The sequence below is a fragment of the Gossypium hirsutum genome, chromosome D11 (genome assembly GCF_007990345.1).
Source record: "Gossypium hirsutum isolate 1008001.06 chromosome D11, Gossypium_hirsutum_v2.1, whole genome shotgun sequence".
NCBI classification, from domain to species: Eukaryota; Viridiplantae; Streptophyta; class Magnoliopsida; order Malvales; family Malvaceae; genus Gossypium; species Gossypium hirsutum.
The window spans coordinates 37,184,932-37,198,073 of record NC_053447.1 but is presented as its reverse complement, the minus strand read 5'-3'; the positions used below and the strand labels follow the sequence as shown (position 1 = coordinate 37,198,073).

General features: G+C 34.1%; 3 non-coding genes across 3 annotated transcripts; 2 read left to right on the top strand and 1 right to left on the bottom strand.

The window, feature by feature from the left end:
• Positions 1 to 309: 309 nt before the first annotated feature.
• On the top strand, positions 310 to 416 carry LOC121223970 (small nucleolar RNA R71). The gene has a single exon (XR_005921434.1). It is a non-coding gene; the product is annotated as a small nucleolar RNA R71 (small nucleolar RNA).
• Positions 417 to 4,641: 4,225 nt separating this feature from the next.
• LOC121223854 (small nucleolar RNA R71) lies at positions 4,642 to 4,748 on the top strand. Its single transcript, XR_005921320.1, has one exon. It is a non-coding gene; the product is annotated as a small nucleolar RNA R71 (small nucleolar RNA).
• Positions 4,749 to 10,331: 5,583 nt separating this feature from the next.
• On the bottom strand, positions 10,332 to 10,438 carry LOC121224046 (small nucleolar RNA R71). Its single transcript, XR_005921509.1, has one exon. It is a non-coding gene; the product is annotated as a small nucleolar RNA R71 (small nucleolar RNA).
• Positions 10,439 to 13,142: the final 2,704 nt, after the last annotated feature.

Below are 13,142 nucleotides of genomic sequence, written 5' to 3'. Positions count from 1 at the left end.
TGATTCAGTGGATGTGCTACAAAAGTATTACACCCATTAGTAGTAAGATGTTTTAACATTGAGGATATTGATGATACTTGATATGCGAGTGAAGTAAGAGTGTCTACTTTATGTATTCCAATGACTTGTCTTCCTGACATTGATCGATTGGTTGGCCATTGATAATTGTTGTTGGCAATCCTCTCAATGATTTCATAAGCCTCGTTATAAGACTTAGAAAGGAGAGCACCATTAGCAGAAGCATCCACTACTATCCTCTTGTGAGCATTGAAACCATTATAAAATGTCTCAAGTTGCATGCAATGTGGGATTCCGTGATTAGGGCACTTCTGTAATAATTCTTTGTACCTTTCCCATGCCTCATACAATGACTCATCATCCATTTTTTGGAAAGCAATGATCTCATTCCTCAACTTAGAATTCTTTTTAGGTGAGAAATACTTCATAAGGAATTTTTCTGCTAACTCTTGCCATGTTGAAATTGAGTTTGGTGGTAATGAGTTTAACCAAGCTCAAGCTCTGCCCCTTAATGAATACGGGAACAACTTCTATAGTAATGCATCTTTGGGTACTTCGGCTAACATGAAAGAATCGCTCACCTCTATAAACAGTCTTAAATGTATGTGAGGATCTTCGGTAGCCATTCCACTGAATTGGCCCACTGTCTCAAGCATCTAGAACATGACTGGCTTCAACTCGAACTGTTCTGCCTCAATTTCGAGTCTCCTAATACCCGGATTAAGATCATGAAATACTGGCACGGCATACTGTCTCAAAGCTCTATCCCTATCATTAGCAATAAGGATAGGATATTGAGCAAGGTTTGCTCCGTTTCCTTGATTCAAATTTTTGAAGTTCATCTCTTCAGTCCTTCTCTAACTTACTTGTCTTCTTCTTTGTCGAAAAGTTCATTCAATCTCAGAGTCTACAAGAAGTAAATCGATGATTCGGTCAATACTCATAAACACCTGAAATAATCATAGAAAAATTAACTAAGTTAAAATTTGAACAGAAAAATAAACCAAAATGAAAAACTAACAACTTCACAAATAATGACTTTTTTTAAAACACAGTCCTCAGCAACGGCGCCAAAAACTTGGAACGACGGAAATGTGTAAGTGTACACAGTCGCAACAAGTAATAAAGTGACAAGTAAATGTCGAGTTATCGTACCCACAGGGACTGTAGAAACAATGATTTATGAATTCTATTTAAAACAATTTGGTGAAGAAAAATATTTTGTTTGAAGAGTGTGACTAAAAACTAAGTGAACTAAATAAATAAATCTCAAATGCACGATTTCAAAATACGATTTTAATCAAGATAACATAATTGTGTTAGATTAATTACATTTCTTAACTTAGAATTATTAAACTCATATTTATATTGTTACGAATAAGTTCATGGCAACTCGGTAATTTGTTAACTTAAGAACATACTCACCTACCAAAATCCATTTATCTCTTGAGTATATCCCTATGTCAATTCAACCAATTAAACAAATCTTAATAGGCAAATATATTATTGCACATACATAACTATTAAATTGAAATAATCTCTTGTACATATCCCTATGTCAATTCAAACAATTAACTCGATTTAATAAGCACATAAAAGACTATGTGAGGTAATAAAGTATCCTTAACTTGAAATAGTTTAATCACAATAATCTTGCAAGTTATGCAAGGCAAATGTATCGTCAGATACCGTTGCTAATCTAACCCTCAGCTACCTTAGATGATTAATCATGCACTGATTAAGTACTGTGTCCATTAATTATAATTTCAATCTGTTTAAATAATTAATTCATTAGTTGCCTTGCAATTGTAATGCAAGAATAACTTAGTCATGATCTAAATTAATCAAGCATCTTACCGAGGCCTATAACAACATGAACACAATTTCAATAATTTTAACAAACGAAATGAAATCAACTTAACTCGAATTAAATTCAAGCTAAATTGATTAAATTAACCATTCCAACAACATAAATATTCATAGATATGTTCAACATAACAACAACAGAAATTAAAGAGATAGGGAACAAGAATCAAATCCGATGTTTTTCTGTGGCTTGACTAGTTGCTCCGTTCTTCCTTCTTCGTTGTCCTCGTTGACCAAGGTTGCTACAAATAGCTGATGAATGCCCCTTTCCCAAGAGGAGAAATCAGCAAGAGAGCAAGGGAATTTTGGAATGGAAAAGAAGAGAGAAAGTGGAGAGAAGAGAGGAAAGATATGAATGCTTGAGGTGGTTTTTTAAAATGACCAGCCTAAGGGGTTTTTATAGCTGAGGAGGACTGCTAAAAATAGCTAAAATTATCAAACAAAGAGACCTCCCTTCACCGGCCACACATGTGGCAAGGTTGATAGTTTCAACTTTGCTAATTTAGGCTTGGGGCAAATCTATAAAGCCACCAATTGTAGAGGGGTTTGAATGAAACTTGAACAAGTATTCAATGGGCCTTTGCAAGCTTAAATAATTAGATAATAAGCTAATTTGGGTTAGTTCTTGGGGCAGTTTTTGGGCTATCCATTTCTTGGTCGGTTCATTTCTTACAACTTCTTTCATAATAGGATTGAGCCTCCTTTGCCCATCAATTCCAGCTCTTTCACCTTCTTCTAAAATGATTTTATGCATGCAAAAGGACGGGCTTATACCTCGAATATCAGCTATGGCCCAACCAATTGCTTTCTTAAATTTCTTTACAATAGCAATTAGTTTCTCCTCTTGATCTTTCATCTGTTCTACTGAAATAATCACAGGTAAAGTAGAACAATCATCTAAATCAATGTATTTCAAATGGGAAGGAAGTACCTTAAGTTTGAGTTTAGGGGTTCTTCAATTAACAACTTGGGCTACTTTGGCTACACAAATTCTCTGACTTCCAACTCCAATAGTTCAAACCATATGGATTGAATAAAATTTCCCAGATTGGCTTCCATCAAAACCATGTTTTCTTCACCTTCTTCATCCTTTAAAGGGTCAAGATCTAAGGCTTTCTCCAATGGATCTTCTTCAAAATTACTTTCCATAGAAACCAAGCTTTCTATCTCTTCTATAACTAAACACCCCTCTGCCAGATCGGGAAATTTCATCCCTTTAAGAATGTTAAAGGTTACCTAATCATTTTGAACTCGCATAGTGAGTTCTCCTTTCTGCACATCAATTATTGTTCTTCCTGTAGCTAAGAAAGGTCTCCCAAGCATGACCGACACTTCCTTGTCTTCTTCAAAATCTAAGACAATGAAATCAGCAGGAAAAATAAATTTATCGACTCTTACCAAAACATTCTCGATCTTTCCTTCGAGATATGCTAAAGATCTTACTTCACCTATCCCTAACATCTTGAAAATAGACTGAGGAATCAAGTTGATACTCGCTCCTAAGTCACAAAAAGCTTTACCACAGTAAGATTCACCAATGTTACAGGGTATAGTAAAACTTCCTAGGTCTTTCAATTTTGGTGGAAATTTGTTCTACAGGAACGCACTACACTCCTTTGTCAAGGCAACAGTCTCATACTCACTCAGTCATTTTTTCTTGGAAAGTATATCCTTCATAAACTTCAAATAATTCGGCATTTGTTCTAAAGCCTCCACCAAAAGAATGTTGATGTGTAACTACTTCATAACATCCAAAAACTTCTTGAATTGCACCTCCTGGTTCTACTTGTTTTGCTGTAATCTTTGCGGATATGGAGATAATGGAACTTTCGGTTGAATCGGACAACTTTTTTGAGTTGGTAAATTTGTATCCAAAGAAGAAGTTAAAATATCTGAATTCACTAAGTCATGGTTTACCTTGTCAGGCTTTGCAGATTCTGATTCCTTTGGTGTAAGAACTTCAACAGCTGGTTGATTCTTCTCAACAGGCTTATCTTTGACATCAATCAATCCGGGTTCTAGAATTTTACCACTTCGTAATGCCACTGCCTTGATATGTTCTTTACCCAAATTTCTTGGATTCTCAGTATCGCTCAGCAACGTTCGTTGCGGTCTATTACGTAGCTCCGTAGCTAACTGGCTCATTTGGTTTTCCAAATTTTTCAGTGCTGTTGCTTGGCTTTAGATCAAAGTGTCATTATTTGCCATGTACGCTTTCAAAAAGTTTTCCAAATTGTTTGATGCCTCATCTTGAGGTGGTTTTGAAGCTTGCTGATTAAACCCATGAGATTAGTTTGGTCTTTGCTGCAATAAGTTGTTCGATCTATTTCCTTGGTTGCTCCAAGAAAAGTTAGGATGATTACGCCATGAAGGGTTGTAGAAGTTGGACTGGCGTCCTTCTCAAAAAAATGACCTTCACCATAGTACACGTAAGAAACTACTTCAAACGAACTTGATGGCTGAGTTGTAGAATTATTAATACGATTAGCGGTTAACTATTTTATCATAGAGGAAATAGACGATACCTGAGCTGATAACAAAGTGAGGGCGTCAACTTCATGAATTCTGGCTACACTTCTTCCTGAAGCTATTCAATTTGTTGGCCATTGATAGTTATTACTCGCGATCCTCTCGACGATCTCATAAGCCTTATTATAAGACTTAGACAAAATTGTACCATTCGTGAAAGCATCTACCATCAATCTTGTATGTGCATTGAGACCATTATAGAATGTCTCCAATTGGATACAATGAGGAATCCCATGATGAGGACACTTATGGAGTAACTCCTTCAATCGCTCCCAAGCCTCATACAAAGACTCATCATCCAATTATTGGAAAGTTGTGATCTAGTCCCTTAACTTAGCATTTTTGCTAGGTGGTAAATACTTAAATAAAATTCTCTGCTAATCCTTGCCATGTAGATATGAAACTTGGTGGCAATGAATTGAGTCATGCTCGTGCTCGATCTCGCAACGAGTACGAAAACAACTTCAACCTCAATGTGCCTCTAGTCACACTGACTATCTTGAATGAATCACTCACCTCCATACAACTAAGTAACTCATTATTTTTAAATTTTTAACAGGTAACTCCCAAAGTAATTGTTGTTAATTTTCTCTAAAATCTTTGTCCCCCTCTTGAATGCCTTGTTTGATGAGTTTGACATTGTGACCATCCATCTCTCTCCACTCATTTTTCAAATTTTCTTTTATTTTGTTTCATCTTTCCTATCTTTGCTACTCCTTTTCCACCACCATGTGCCACCCCTTTTTGGTTGCTCTTCCTTGATTTTCTTTTATTTATACTCTATTTTACTACAAAAAATTGAAACACCATACAACCACCATATCACTACCATACAACCAGCACACCACAATCATACCACCACCCTTTCACCACCTCTAAAATTGATTTATTTGATAACTCTTCTTCTCTTATATTATTTCTTCTTTTGATCATCACTTTAACACTTTATTCTCTTCTTGTTGTCAAATCCTAATATCATTTGATAGCTCTTCTTCTCTTATATTATTTCTTCTTTTGATCATCACTTTAACACTTTATTCTCTTCTTGTTGTCAAATCCTAATATCATTTTGGGGTGTTCTTCAACATTCTTCATCCTTGAAAATTACTGGTAAATAAAGTATTTATCATTATTCTTTTATTTTTCTTTTTTAATTTTATCTATCATATTTTCTTCTCATTGATATTTTATTTAATTTATTCATTCTTTTTCTCCAATCTTAGATCCTCACATCGATTCTGATCATCAACATTAGAAGCATTTCTCTAGGGTCTTTTTGGAAATAAAGTGTAAGTGTCATAAGTTTGAGGAGTAGGTTGATGTTTTTGATAAATTCTTCTATTGGTGATAACTGAAGAGCACATCAAGTCCCTACTCTTTTGGATCGAAAGTGAATGTGTACTATTAGGATATACAATTTGGATCCCTAAAGGTGTGTGTTGAATACAAGTTTAATATGTGATGTTTTTATTATGGTTAAGTAATTATCTTTACAAACATAAGACATAATAAAATAACATGTGAGTGGCTATGTGGATTTGAGGTAAGTTATCTTACTTATTTCTTATTCGCATGATATAATATATATTAGTATCAGATATTTTCTAATCTCATGTTGTGTAATATCATGGCTATTTAATCGTTTTGAAAGCATGGATTACCATGACTATTGAAATTTATGTGTACACGAAAGCATGATTATCATTCCTATTGATTTACAATGAGATTTGTATGCCATGATGGATTGAATGAGGTTCGGGCATTTGTAAAGAGGAAGATCCGGCAATTTAATAATCTACAAATTTGTTGGTTTATCCACAATTATATGTATTAGCAGCTTGTCTGTGATTTCGGAGGCTTGTCCACAACTATGTGTATTGGTAGCTTGTCTGCAAATTTGGTGGATTTGTCCATATAGGTGTTGGTATGTTATGAATGGATGAGTTCTAGGGAACTCCTTTTGGTGCATAGCGGAGATGGGTAGGATCTTTCGAAACATATGCATAATTATTTTTTTTCTAAAATTTGCTTTGACATTATTCATAACTCTTGAAAAGAGTTATATTCTAGGCCTCTAGATTGAATTAATTGTTTGTAACTAAGTAAATATATTTGTATTTTTAAGATATTTTTATAACATTGCGAAAGAAAGCTTGGGTTGTGCTATAAATGTCATTATTTGTTACTGGGGAAGAAAGGCGTTGGTTATTGTTGGCAGAAGGTGCAGGATGAAGAAGAGAATAGAGAATGGAGAAATAAAATGAAGGAAGTTAAATATTACTATAGAAAAATGTTGGTTAGATTGCCAACAAGAATGCCATGGCGATTCTGGGAGGATGACGCAACACTCAATCCATGTCACTCTTAGCCAGTTGTACTTGTACTAGATAAACCACCCTGAAAGAACGGAAGCAAAAGGTGTGTGCTAAGAAAGAGGGACCTACCCTTTAAAGGAGGAAAGAGAAAAGATGCAAAAGAGGAGGATTTTGGAAAGAGAAGAATTGGAGAGCATTTTTTCTATCTGCATTAAATTCTCATGGAAAATTTCAAAGAAAGAAGAGGAGAGGGTAGCAGCTTACAGAGTAGAAAAATCATAGACGTAAGGAAGCGGAAGAGAAATTTCCCCTAGGTTTTGCATCAAATTTCAGTACTGAAGTGAAAGCTGGATGAGTAAGAGCTTCCTCCAGTTCTACCTTTATTTTCTGATTTGAACTTTGTGATTTGTAAACTTGAATGATGATGTTGAATGGTTATATTTTAGATTTGAAATCCAATCCATGAGCTAAATCTCATTGGGTTAGAATTATTTTGGTGAATTTTTATTATTGTTAATTCCCATAGTCTGATTTTGAGTAGATTAATGTTTCATTCGATTTGTGATTATTTAAAATGCATGCAAGCTCTAGACATAGATGATTGTATGGTATGTTGTTATCTCTGATTTAATTCTAAAAGATTAAATAGATTTTATTATTATTGACTGATACATGTGAGTATTTGAAAGAATATTCATAGCACTCTAGATGTAGAAGTTGCGATCTGTACAAGGAAAGGAAGATCAGTCTGGATATCATTCCTGAGTTCTATAGACATACTAAAACTTAGAATGATAGCTTAAATTTTGGCTCTCGAAAGAAGTAGACTGCAATAGTGAATCCCTAAGCAGTAGAATGGACAAGATTTTTTCATGGCATTATTAGAATATAGAAATAAAACGTGAGAAATTTCAAACTTCATCATTCAACAATACAAATCCTCCCCACTTATTCTTTGAGAATTGCCACAGCATTTCAATTACCCTAGCATTTTTTTTCATTCATGATTGATTTTATTAATCCATTCATTGATTCTCTTCATCCATTTGTCGTATGTTTCTTTTGCATAGTGTAATGAGTCAATTTCATAGTAATAGCATAACCATTTTTAATCAATTCCAATCCCTAAGGAGTCTGTAACGCGTAGGTTTGTACAAGTGTACACAGTCGTTATCAAGTAATAAGTAAGTATCGAGTTATCGTCTCCACAGGGATTGTATTTGTGCTAAGTCACTTAATTTGTGAAATTATATTAACAATTTGGAAAATAAAAACACAATATAGTTGAGAAGTTGTGATTAAAATATATTAAACTAAATGCAATGATCCCTAATGCAAATTATCCTAAGTATGCACACTATATGAATCAAATAAATTTTAGTAAAATTAAACACAACTTGCAACAATCATAACATAAAAAAAATAGGACAATTACTTTAATTAAACTTAATTTATTATTAACATGCTTAACAACATTCGGGAAAACATTCCATGGCAACTCGATCTTTCACGAGCTTGGAAACCACATTAGGTCCTTTCGGAATCCTTTACTTAGTAAATACGCATTTTACAGATCCGTATTTACTAAAGGTTTCTTAGCATTCGTGTGAGGTAACAGGGACGTGTCAGGTTTGAAACAATTTAATCAAACAAATCTAAAAACTTTGTAGATAACAGAGCTTGGTCAGAGTTGTTATGCAACCTCCAATTTAATCGAGTCAGGATCTAAATTGAGCATGCACATTTCAATTATGTGTCCATTAGTCGTCGTCTAATCAGGATCACTCAGCTAATTCAAGTGCATTTCAATCACGTATGAATGAAATATAGACTTGATTTTAAGTGAAAACATGATCGATTGAGGCACAAACATTATAAGCATGAATTAAATAAATATTATTTAATCAAAGCAATCATCCTAGATTAAATAAAATTAAGCTAACATTGTTCTAAACAAGAACAAAGAACACATAGCAAACATCTTTATATTAAATTAAAGAAAAGGAAGATTAAACCCAATTCAGAGTGGCTGTCACTCAAGACTCTGACTGATGAGGCTCCTTCATTCCTTTACTTTGCTCCTTTGCTGATGGCTCTCCAAGGTGGCCAACCAAGTGTTCTTTAAGAGGCTTAATTGCTAAAATCTCTATGAAAAGATGATGCTAAGCGTGGGAATGGAAAAGGCTAAGTGAATTTGGAGAAAATAGAGAATGATGAATAATGGGAATGAATGAGGAATGATTGAGGGATGCTTAAGGGATGATGAATGAAGGAATGAGAGGGTCTTGTTTATAGGTGAGGAGAGGGGGATAGTTTGCTAAAAATAATGGATGTTAACCTCTTCAAAACTCCTCAAATTTTGGCTGGCCATGCTTAGTGGCTTTTGACTTGATTTTTTGCTTGATTTTTAAGCAATTTTGGATGCCACACAATTCAGGACTCAGACTCGATCAATCGTAAATCTTCGGGCAAATATCTAATTTCTTCAACACTACAAGGACCCTGTGTAATTAAACCAAAGAATGTCTTAAATGGACAGCCATGTGTAGCCGAATATTGGGTTGACTTGGTCTCCAATTTGGACGATTTTGTAATTCAGCAAAGCTATCAGAACTATTCAGAATAAATCAACAAGTTAAAGGACCAAAGAATAAAATTTATCCAATTCAATTAATTAATTAAAACCCAAATTATTATTGACATATTTTAAAATTAATTATTAAATATAATTTTATATTTTACTATTTAATTTAATCGTGCATGGCCCACTTTATGTTTTAAAAAATATAATATATTCAAATTAATATAAAATAAGTCATTTATTGCATGAAAACTATATAATAAAGCATAAAATCACATCTTAATAATTTCTATATCCTAATTTCATATTTTCACATATTTTATTAATTTATTAATAAATTACTTAGTTTTAACTACGAATTTAAGTAAAAAGATGATAAATTACATAGGAAAAATCCTATATATTTTTCCATTTACAGAGACAATACTCACTCATCACTTTATTACTTGATTCGATGTGTATACTCGCACATTTGCATTACACATTCACATGCGACAAGTTTTTGGCGCTGTTGTTGGGGATCAATAATATTGGTGAAAATTTGGTGTGTTATTCCCTGTTTAATTTTGTTAGTTTCCCTTAATTAGTTGTTTTGATTTTTTTGTTTTTTAAGATTTTTGTTGGTGCATGAGTAGAAATATTTTTTTCAGTTGATGATTATTCTTTTGATCGAGAAATTGAGAAAACCTTGAGAAGAAGGAGAAAAGAATTTTTAGGCTGCATATTCAAGCTCAACATTTCCAGTTAAAGCTCGTGATGTTTCAAATGTTACAAACTGTAGGGTAGTTTAATGGATTGCCTATTAAAGATCCACGGTTGCACTTAAGACACTTTTTGGAAGTCTACGATTCATTCAGGCAGCAGGGTGTTCCTGAAGATACCCTGAAACTGAAGTTATTCCCTTATTCAATGTGAGATCTACCAGAGCATGGTTAAATGCATTGCCATCAGGTACGGTGGCTTCTTGGAATGAACTTTGTCAGAGCTTTCTGCTAAGATATAATCCTCCAAACATGAACTCCAAATTTAGGAACGATATTACGTCTTTTTGGCAAACTGAGGATGAAACATTCTATGAAGCATAGGATCAATTCAAGGAGTTAATTAGAAAATTCCCAATGCATGATTTTCAACATTGGATGTAAATGGAAATGTTTTACAATGGATTGAATGTGTATATAAGGATGGTGGTTGATGCATCTGCGAATGGGACTTTTCTTGATAAATCATATAATGAGGCATATGAAATCCAATATTCCAACACATATAATTTGGGGTGGAAGCAACATCCCAATTTCAGTAGGAGTAATCAAGGGATGGTAAATTCCAGCAATGTTATTCGACAAAATGTTGCGAGTGCACCATCTGGATACAATCAACCTATGCCACGACAAAGTGAGTAGCAAAATTCAGCTTCGAGTTCTTCATCTATGGAAGATCTATTGAAGGAATACATGGCTAAGAAATATGCTATCATTCAAAGTCAAGTTGCATTTTTAAGAGCTTTAGAAAATCAAGTGGGACAAATTGCCAAAGCCTCAAGCTCAAGACTGCAAGGAGCATTGCCGAGTGATACTGAAAATTCATGATCTCAAGGGAAGGAATAGTGCACAGCCATTACATTTAGAAGTGGTACGCAGCTACCAGGAGTTGTTAATGACACCACTATTGAAGAAAGTAGTTCGAATTTCACAGATAAGAAGAATTTAGAACTAATAGTGGAGCAGGATACAAAAGAAAAAAGTAACCAGAAAAATATTGAAGTAGATTCATCTTGTATTTTCCTTAGCGTTTCCAAAAATCTAAATAATATTTCGATTTCAAGAAATTATTGGATGTCTTAAAGCAATTACATATCAACATACCATTGGTGGAAGCATTGGAAAAAATTCTCAACTATGTAAAATTCATGAAATATATCTTATCAATACAGAGAAGGTTAGAGGAGTTCAAAACTATTGCTCTCACTGAAGGATGCATAGAAATGCTGAGAAACAAATTGCCATCAAAACTGAAGGATCTAGGGAGTTTTACTATACCTTGCTCTATTGGAAATCATTATGTAGGAAAAGCATTACGTGACTTAGGTGCAAGTATAAATCTAATGCCTATGTATGTTTTCAGGAAGCTGGGAATAGGGAAGGAAAGACCTACAACTATTACATTGCAAATAGTTGATCGTTCATATGCACATCCAGAAGGTAAAATCGAAGATGTGTTGGTAAGAGTTGAAAATTTTATTTTTTCCAACAAATTTTATTATCCTAGAATGTGAGGCTAATAAGAGGTACAAATCATACTTAGGAGACCTTTTCTAGCAACTGGTAAAACATTAATTGATGTACAAAAAGGTGAATTAACAATGAGAGTTAATGATCAATAGAGAACCTTTAATGTTTTTAATGCCATGAAGTGTGCAGATATAAATGAAGAATGTCACGCTGTTAAGATTGTTGACACAATAGTTCAGGAAGAATTTGCATAATTTTATCACAATAATTTTAATGATGATGTAGACTCATTTGATTTAATTGAAGCAGAAGTGATTGAAGAGCTTGGTGAAATGATGGATGCTAAGCAAATTTAGAATGGATCAACGAGAGTTTCAAATCATTAAATTTATCAAACCGTCTTTTTAAACCTCTTTGACCATCCATAGAAGATTCTCCTACGTTGGAATTGGAGCCTTTGCCAGTACATCTAAAGTTTGCTTACTAGGGAGATAAGAACAAATTGCCAGTAGTTATCTCTACAGCATTGACATTAGATCAAAAGGCTCAATTTTAGAAACTTTTAAAGAAATCTAAGAAGGCATTAGGGTGGACGATTGTGGATATTAAAGGAATTAGTCCAGGAATTTGCATGCACAAGATATTACTGGAGGATTGCCATGGCAAATCTACCGAGCATTAAAGAAGACTGAATCCCATTATGAAGGAAGTTTTCAAAAAGGAGATTATCAAATGGCTGGATGCTGGAATTATATACCCAATTTCTGATAGTTCTTGGGTGAGCCTTGTTCAATGTGTACCTAAAAAAAGGGGTGTCACCGTGGTAAGCAATGATAACAATGAACTCATTCCTACTCGTACTATCACGGGATGAAGGGACTATCAAAAACTCAACAAAGCAACAAGGAAATACCATTTTCCTCTACCATTTATCGACCAAATGTTAGATAGATTAGCAAGGAAAGCAGTCTATTCTTTTCTTGATGGTTATTTGGGATACAACTAGATTGCCATAACTCCTACTTATCAAGAGAAGAGCACATGGTGGAACTTTTGCGTTCCGACGAATGTCATTTTGATTATGCAATGCCCCTACAACATTTCAAAGTTTCATGATGCCAATATTTTTGAACATGGCAGAGAAATATTTAGAAGTTTTTATGGATCACTTCTCGGTGTTTGGCGATACTTTTAAAGACTGTTTAAAAAATCTGGAGTTAGTTCTTTCTCGGTGTGAAGAAACTAACCTTGTCCTCAATTGGGAGAAATGCCACTTCATGGTTTGTGAAGGCATTGTTTTAGGGCAAAAAATTTCATAGCGAAGGATTGTCGTCGACAAGGCAAAAATTGAGGTTATTGAGAAATTGCCACCGCCCTCCACAGTTAAAGGTATTCACAATTTTTTTTGCCATTCAAGATTCTATCGATGATTTATCAAAGATTTTTTGAAAATATCCAAACCTTTGTGTACATTATTAGAACATAACAGATCTTTCAATTTTGATGAGCCGTGCTTATAAGCATTTGAAGAATTGAAAAAACGACTAGTCACAACACCAAAGTCATAGCACCAGATTGGACTTTACCTTTCGAACTTATATG